Here is a 6,454-nt window from a genome sequence, read left to right as displayed (position 1 = left end):
CTGGAAAGGTGCCCTGTAGAGGTGTTTTTCACACTGAAAAGACACCAGATGGTCTATAAAAATGTGCAAACTTCAGTCATTTCAGATAGAAATCGAATTGGCAATTCTGACAGACTTTACACTCTCTTCTACACTCCTACAAAAATCCCCAAGTATTTTCACATACTGTTTTTTCTTTTGTTTACTGTTCTAGATACTGTTTTTCTGCATAAACAGAATCTAGAGATTTCTCTAAGGCTTGAGATTTCGGAAGGGCATTTCAGGTTTGATTCCGCTAGTGCTACGCGTCATCAAACATTAGTAGGGCTTCCCTACTAGGCTTCATTGTATCTTGGAGGCAATTCGCGGATCCCCTTTGCACACTACTAGTGGGGGCGAATCTTGTCTTAAGGAAAGTGATATCACGCCTTGAAGCAACAAGTTTCTGTTTTCTATCATCAACAGTACCCTCAACAAATTTTCCAACAGAAGCCACATCAATTGATATGTTTAGTCTGTCAATGAACTTGAAAATCCTCAATTGATGTTCCTTATCTACCTTTGGATGCAACCACTTCTCTAGACTCCCATTTGGCATGTTCTCAAAGACTAGAGCTTTGAAATCATCACCTCGAAATTCGATACTTGAGCAAGAAGTTATGATCTAGACAAGATTTCGATGACGAATGTTTCTTAGTGCTTTGCACTCAGCCATGAAACTCTTCGAGGCTCCACGTAATTGAAGGTTGAGAACCTTCACGGCAACAATATTTTCGTCACCTCCAAGAATTCCCTCATACACTGTCCCATAACTTCCGACACCTATCAAATTTTCTGAACTAAACCCACTTGTTGCTTTAAAGAGCTCCACGTAGGAAACATTTAGTTGACCCACTATAGAAGTTGTGGGGGATGGTTTCTTCCTTGACTTTCTTAACCAGTAAAGAGCCGCACTGGCACAGAAAAAGAAAATCAAACATAAAGCCACACTTGCTACTGGAACGATCATTTTAGAAACAAGTGATCTACTTTTCTTATCATTATCTAGGATGGGGCATGGATCCAACTTTAATTCCAGGATACCACCACAGAGATTGTCAATTCCAATGACTGAGATAGCACTAGTATTTTTAAAAACCCCTTGTTAGGTACTTCACCCTGTAAATTATTGAATGACAAGTTTAGATACGTCAAAAACTGCAACTCCTCTAGAAATTTTGGAATTCTCCCGGAGAAGTTAATTGATTTTAAGCCACTCAAAGAAGAAGGAATGGTCCCTTGGAAGGAGTTGACATCCATATAAAGTTCTATTAAGCAGTCACATTTACCAAGAGTACTTGGAATTTCACCAGACAATTTGTTACTCGAAACATCCAACATTGCTAGTTGTATCAAGTTACCGACATCTAGTGTGAGGGAGCCGGTCAATGAATTGTGAGACAAGTCAAGTGCTATTGATAGGAAAGAAAGGCCGATGACTTGTCTTGGTATGGCACCATGAAGTTTATTGTTAGAACGATTCATTCGTTCCAGATTCTTACAGTTAGCTAGGGCTGAAGGTATGCTTCCTGTCAGATTGTTTTCAGCTAAGTGGAGCCAGATTAATTGGGTAATATTACCGATGGAAGATGGGATTTGTCCTGAAAGCAAATTATCATACATGACCATTTTTTTCAAGTTCCGCAGCTTCCCAATTGAAGTCGGAATAGTACCTGTGATTAAGCTTTCGGCTATACCCAATACCTGTAAGTTAACGAGATTTCCAATGTGACTAGAGATGCTTCCAACAATTTGACTTCCTCCTAATACTAGCCAACTCAGTTGAGTCGAGAGATTAGCTACTGAGTTAGGCAATATACCTCCAAAACGATTGTTAGCTAGTTCCAGAATATCTAGATTACTACAATTGGTCAAAAAAGTGATAAAACTCAAGTCATCAACTTTTCGAGTTCCAAACTGATTTCCCCATAAATAGATCCTGGTCAGATGTTGTAGGCTTCCAAGATGTTCCGCAACCGGCCCGCTAAAGTTATTGTCTTCTAATCCAAGCCATCGAAGCCCAGAAGCATTGGATAATGAGATTGGAAAGCGTCCTGTAAATTGGTTAGATCCTACAGCCAGAATTTGGAGTTTACGGAAAGAGATTCCTATGTCGGATGGAAGGCTCCCATATAGATGGTTTGCCGCCATGGAAAATTCCACTATAGTTGAGATATTATAAAGAGAGGAAGGAATGGTACCGGATAGTTCATTCTCAGAAAGGTTAATGTAGTTCAAACTCTGAATTTGGGCGAGTTCATCCGGGATGCTTCCATCCAAATGATTGGACCTTAGAAATAGACTAGTGAGAGATGAAAGGTTCCCCAGTGAAGGCGGAATACTTCCTGTGAGAAAATTAGGTCCAAGAAACAATTTTTGAAGATTCTTGAGAGTGCTAAGCTTGACAGGAATTTTTCCAATCAGATTGTTGTTCTCCAAATTGATGACTTGGAGGTCCATACAACGGGTGAGATTAGATGGAATTTCCCCTCCATGGGAATTGTAACTCGTATTAAGAACTCGCAATCTGAATAAACGACCAATTTCTTGGGATATTTGTCCAATGAAGTTGTTTTCTCCCAAGTTGAGTTTCCTAAGGAAGGTGAGGTTGGATATGTAGGGAGATATAGAACCCACCAATTTTTGCCCACAAAGGTCCAAAACGGTGACCCTTCGATGGCGACGACCACAAGTGACTCCTTTCCATTTGCAAAAATGAAGAGTCTGGTTCCATGAGCTCAAGGCATCAAGAGGATCACTACTTATGCCATGCTTAAAGGCAAGCAAAGCCATTCGATCAGTTTCATTTCCTTGTGAGGAGGTTTCAGTGGCAGCGGAAAAAAAAAGATTTGCGAAGAGGGTAAAAGACCGAAAGACACAGAGTCATAGCTGGTATCTCCATTTGGACGAGAGCTCTTCTTGTGCCACCGAGCAAATACATGATTTCTTTCTCCTAATGTTATTTCATATATATATAGAGAAAAATGTAGATGAATCTCCTCCTTATGTTTAGTAGTTGCCGTGGGGCCCTGGCTAGGAGTGTTGTCCTGGTCATGCTATTGAAGAGTTTGGTCTCCGTTGTTGTCAATATTTAATTAACAAACTTAATAGATCGGATGGTTGCCTCGTGAGATATTTTTTCCCTATGCGGGTCCCAACGAATGAAAGCTATAAATAATCAACAGTGAAATTCTTATCTTCATTTCGGACCGTTTTACAAGGGGAATTGACATGAGTGGGTTTCATACAAATTCCTACTCTATAATGACAAATAACACTTATTCCAAGGGAAAAATAAGCCAACCTTCCTTAACTAGCAAGCCATTTGAACTTTGCTAAAAAGCATCCTATTCCAGTCGTAAGAAAAAAAAATGTTGATTCGATCATAAAACAATTGGCATATCATTTTTTATTTTTTTGGTAAACTGAGATCGACCTTATGACCACTTACAAAGGCGGTCACAAAAGCCTCATCTATAGGTCTAATTACACAGGCACTCCAAAAATAACCGCCTCTCTATGATCGACAAAATCGATTCATTCATTTTATTCCCGGCTATATGTAATACTTTACTAGCGGTCTGGTAGAACTGCCTGTAAATGTTCAGCCAAAAAATTTAGAGCTTGAAAACCGAATTATTTTTCCAGGTTCTTCATAGACCAGCGGTCCAGAACGCCCCTATAGATTTTTTTATACCGCCAGGTAAAAAATCATCATAAAACTGAAATCGACCGTTATTTTTTTGCTTGCGAGGACAATTGTTTTTTCCCCTTTTCATATTCCCGTACCCGCTCTTCTCCCTCTGATTTACGGACTCGATTCCAGGGTTTTTGGAACTCTAATATCTCTCTCTCTCTCTCTCTCTCTCTCTCTCTCTCTCTCTCTCTCTCTCTCTCTCTCTCTCTCTCTCTCTCTGTGTGTGTGTGTATTCTAGGGTTCCAAAAACCTTAATCTCTTTTCAAACCCTAAAGAGGTTGGCAGTTACAAGCTTGAGTGATGTCTCTCCGAAGTGAAATCCTTGTATTACTAGTCACTAGGAAGTCTTCCCCCTCGGTAGATGAAGCCCCATAGCAAAAGAGCGACCAGTTCTTAACTCTTATCTCATGTCGGAATCCCCCCCCGATTCATGAGGCTTGATGTCAGGTGCAGGAAGGCATTTGGGGGAGAATAGATCGAGATGACGAAATATCCATCCCAAAGAAATATGGGACTTTCATTTCTTCTCCTTTTGTTCCATTTCATCCATCCCCCTCTATACCGGGATGAACATAACGGATGGGACAAAAAGACCTGCCCTTCAGAGATTGGACTGTGGGGCTTCACATTCATGGGTTTTTTACCTTTCCTCTTAATAGCTCGCCAGATCGGATAGTTGCTGCTCGAGATTTTTTCCCCTATGTGGGTCCCAAGGACTAAGAAAGCTATAAATACCGAACAATGAAATTCTTATCTTCATTTCGGACCGTGTTACAATAGCACCTATGTATGAATCAGTCGTTAGGTAGAAAAATATTTCAAATAAGACAAACTCACATGCATATGAGATATTGACATGAGTGTAGGAAGAAGAAGAGAGACAACCTGATCCTGAAACAGATGAAGATGCTGATCCTCCAGAAGACTCCGAAGAAGGTATTATCGTAGTGTTTCCTGCAGTCTTTACAAATTTGAAGTCTCCTAGGATTGAATCCAATCCCTCCATTCCTCCTGAAAACGAGATAGCAAATGGATCTCTGAATGCCCCTGTTCTATATCCCAATGAAGAAAATGATGGATTGTCAGTCCCAGCCGATTCGAGGCCTGAGAAGGAACAAAGTGAACCTTGTCATAGTAAAGAGAATGCAATTGGGGCTGAAATAGAGTACTCCTCCAAAGAAGAGTTGGAAAAGGAAGCCGATGAAGAAGAACACCCCCGTCAAAAAGAAAAAAGAAACCCTCCATCTAAATCTCCTAAGGTTCAGAAGCTGAGGAAGAGCCACAGACCAAGGTATGTTAGCCAGAAGATGAAAGACGCCTTGGATCATTAGTGGCTTAATCATGAGGACTGGCTCTAGATTTTACATGTTTTCTCTATTCTCCTGCTTGTTTTGATATCAAGGGTACTATTATCTTTGTTGTTATACCCCCTCCCTTGGTCATTGTTATTCACGATTGGGGAGTAGTCTTGTTTCTTTCATTGTAATATCTTTCTTTATTTAATATTCTGGTAGGGGTCCGCCTAACCCCAGATTACCGATCAAAAAAAAAAATTGTGGGTTTCATACCAATTCCTATTCTATAATGACAAATAACACTTATTGCAAGGGAAAAAATGACAAAAGCCCTACAGCAAAATTAAAGCATAAGCCAACCTTCCTTAACTAGCAAGCCATTTGAACTTTGCTAAAAAGTATCCTATTCCAGCCATAAGAAAAAAAATGTTGATTAATTCGATCATAAAACAATTAGCATATTTTTTTATTTTTTTGGTAAACTAAGATCGAAAGGTTTTAGATGCAGTAGGACTAAGACAGAGTATATGGAGTGCAACTTTAGTAATGTAAGAAGGAGAGTCGAGGATGTAGAAAATATAACCGGACAGGAGGTATCTAAGAGGGATATCTTTCGCTATCATGGTTCAATTCTACATAAGGAAGGAGATATTTAAGAGGATGTTAACCACAAAATAAGAGCAGGTTGGTTGAAGTGGAAGCTTTTCTCAGGAGTTCTGTGCAACCGTAAAATCCCTAGCAAGTTAAAGGGAAAGTTTTATAAGACAGTTGTGAGGCCAGCCATGTCGTACGGCTCAGAATGTTGGGCCACCAAGAAGCTGCATGTGCTAAGATGAGTGTAGCGAAGATCCGAATGCTTAGATGAATGTGCGGCCACACAAGGTTAGATAGAATTAAAAATTAAGACATTCGTAAAAAGGTGAGGGTGGCACCAATAGAGGAGAAGATGAGAGAGCACCGCTTAAGAAAGTACGAACATATCAACGTATGCCATTGGATGCTCCAGTGAGAAAGGAAGAAAATGATCCATGTAGATGAATCCAACTAGTGTCAGGATTAGACTTAGTCATTTTGAGCTAGGTAGATTCTTTCACCTTCATCATGAAAATTTTCTAAAGGATTCATTAGCTGACCCCAATTGGTTTGGGACAAAGGCTTAGTTGAGTTGAGTTGAGTTGAGAATGGTTATATAAATATGATTTGTTACTTTACTTTATTCACTAGTTCCTAGACGCTTAATAGAAGTTTTGATTTGTCAATGCTGAGCACATGTTTCTTCTCTTGTGTGAAATTTCAAGAGCAGAAGGGGAAAAGAATGTTGAACTCAAATGATTGCTCTTTGGGTCCATTAACCAACATAATGTTTATATATAGCCACCTAAGAGTTAGAGTAAAATAAAGGTATTAAGGCTAATCCATTCCTATAGATATTACCTGCAAACCC

The 6,454-nt window shown here is 39.7% G+C and overlaps 1 pseudogene; it reads right to left on the bottom strand.

Annotated features, from left to right (window-relative positions):
* Positions 1–643: 643 nt before the first annotated feature.
* On the bottom strand, positions 644–2,811 carry LOC143880723 (putative receptor-like protein kinase At3g47110 pseudogene; annotated as a pseudogene).
* Positions 2,812–6,454: the final 3,643 nt, after the last annotated feature.

This window comes from Tasmannia lanceolata, unplaced genomic scaffold (assembly GCF_043159265.1).
Source record: "Tasmannia lanceolata isolate RefF3 unplaced genomic scaffold, GAP_Taslan_0.1 ptg000007l, whole genome shotgun sequence".
Lineage (NCBI taxonomy): Eukaryota > Viridiplantae > Streptophyta > Magnoliopsida > Canellales > Winteraceae > Tasmannia > Tasmannia lanceolata.
Note: the sequence above shows the minus strand (reverse complement) of the source record. Positions and strands in the feature narration are given on the sequence as shown.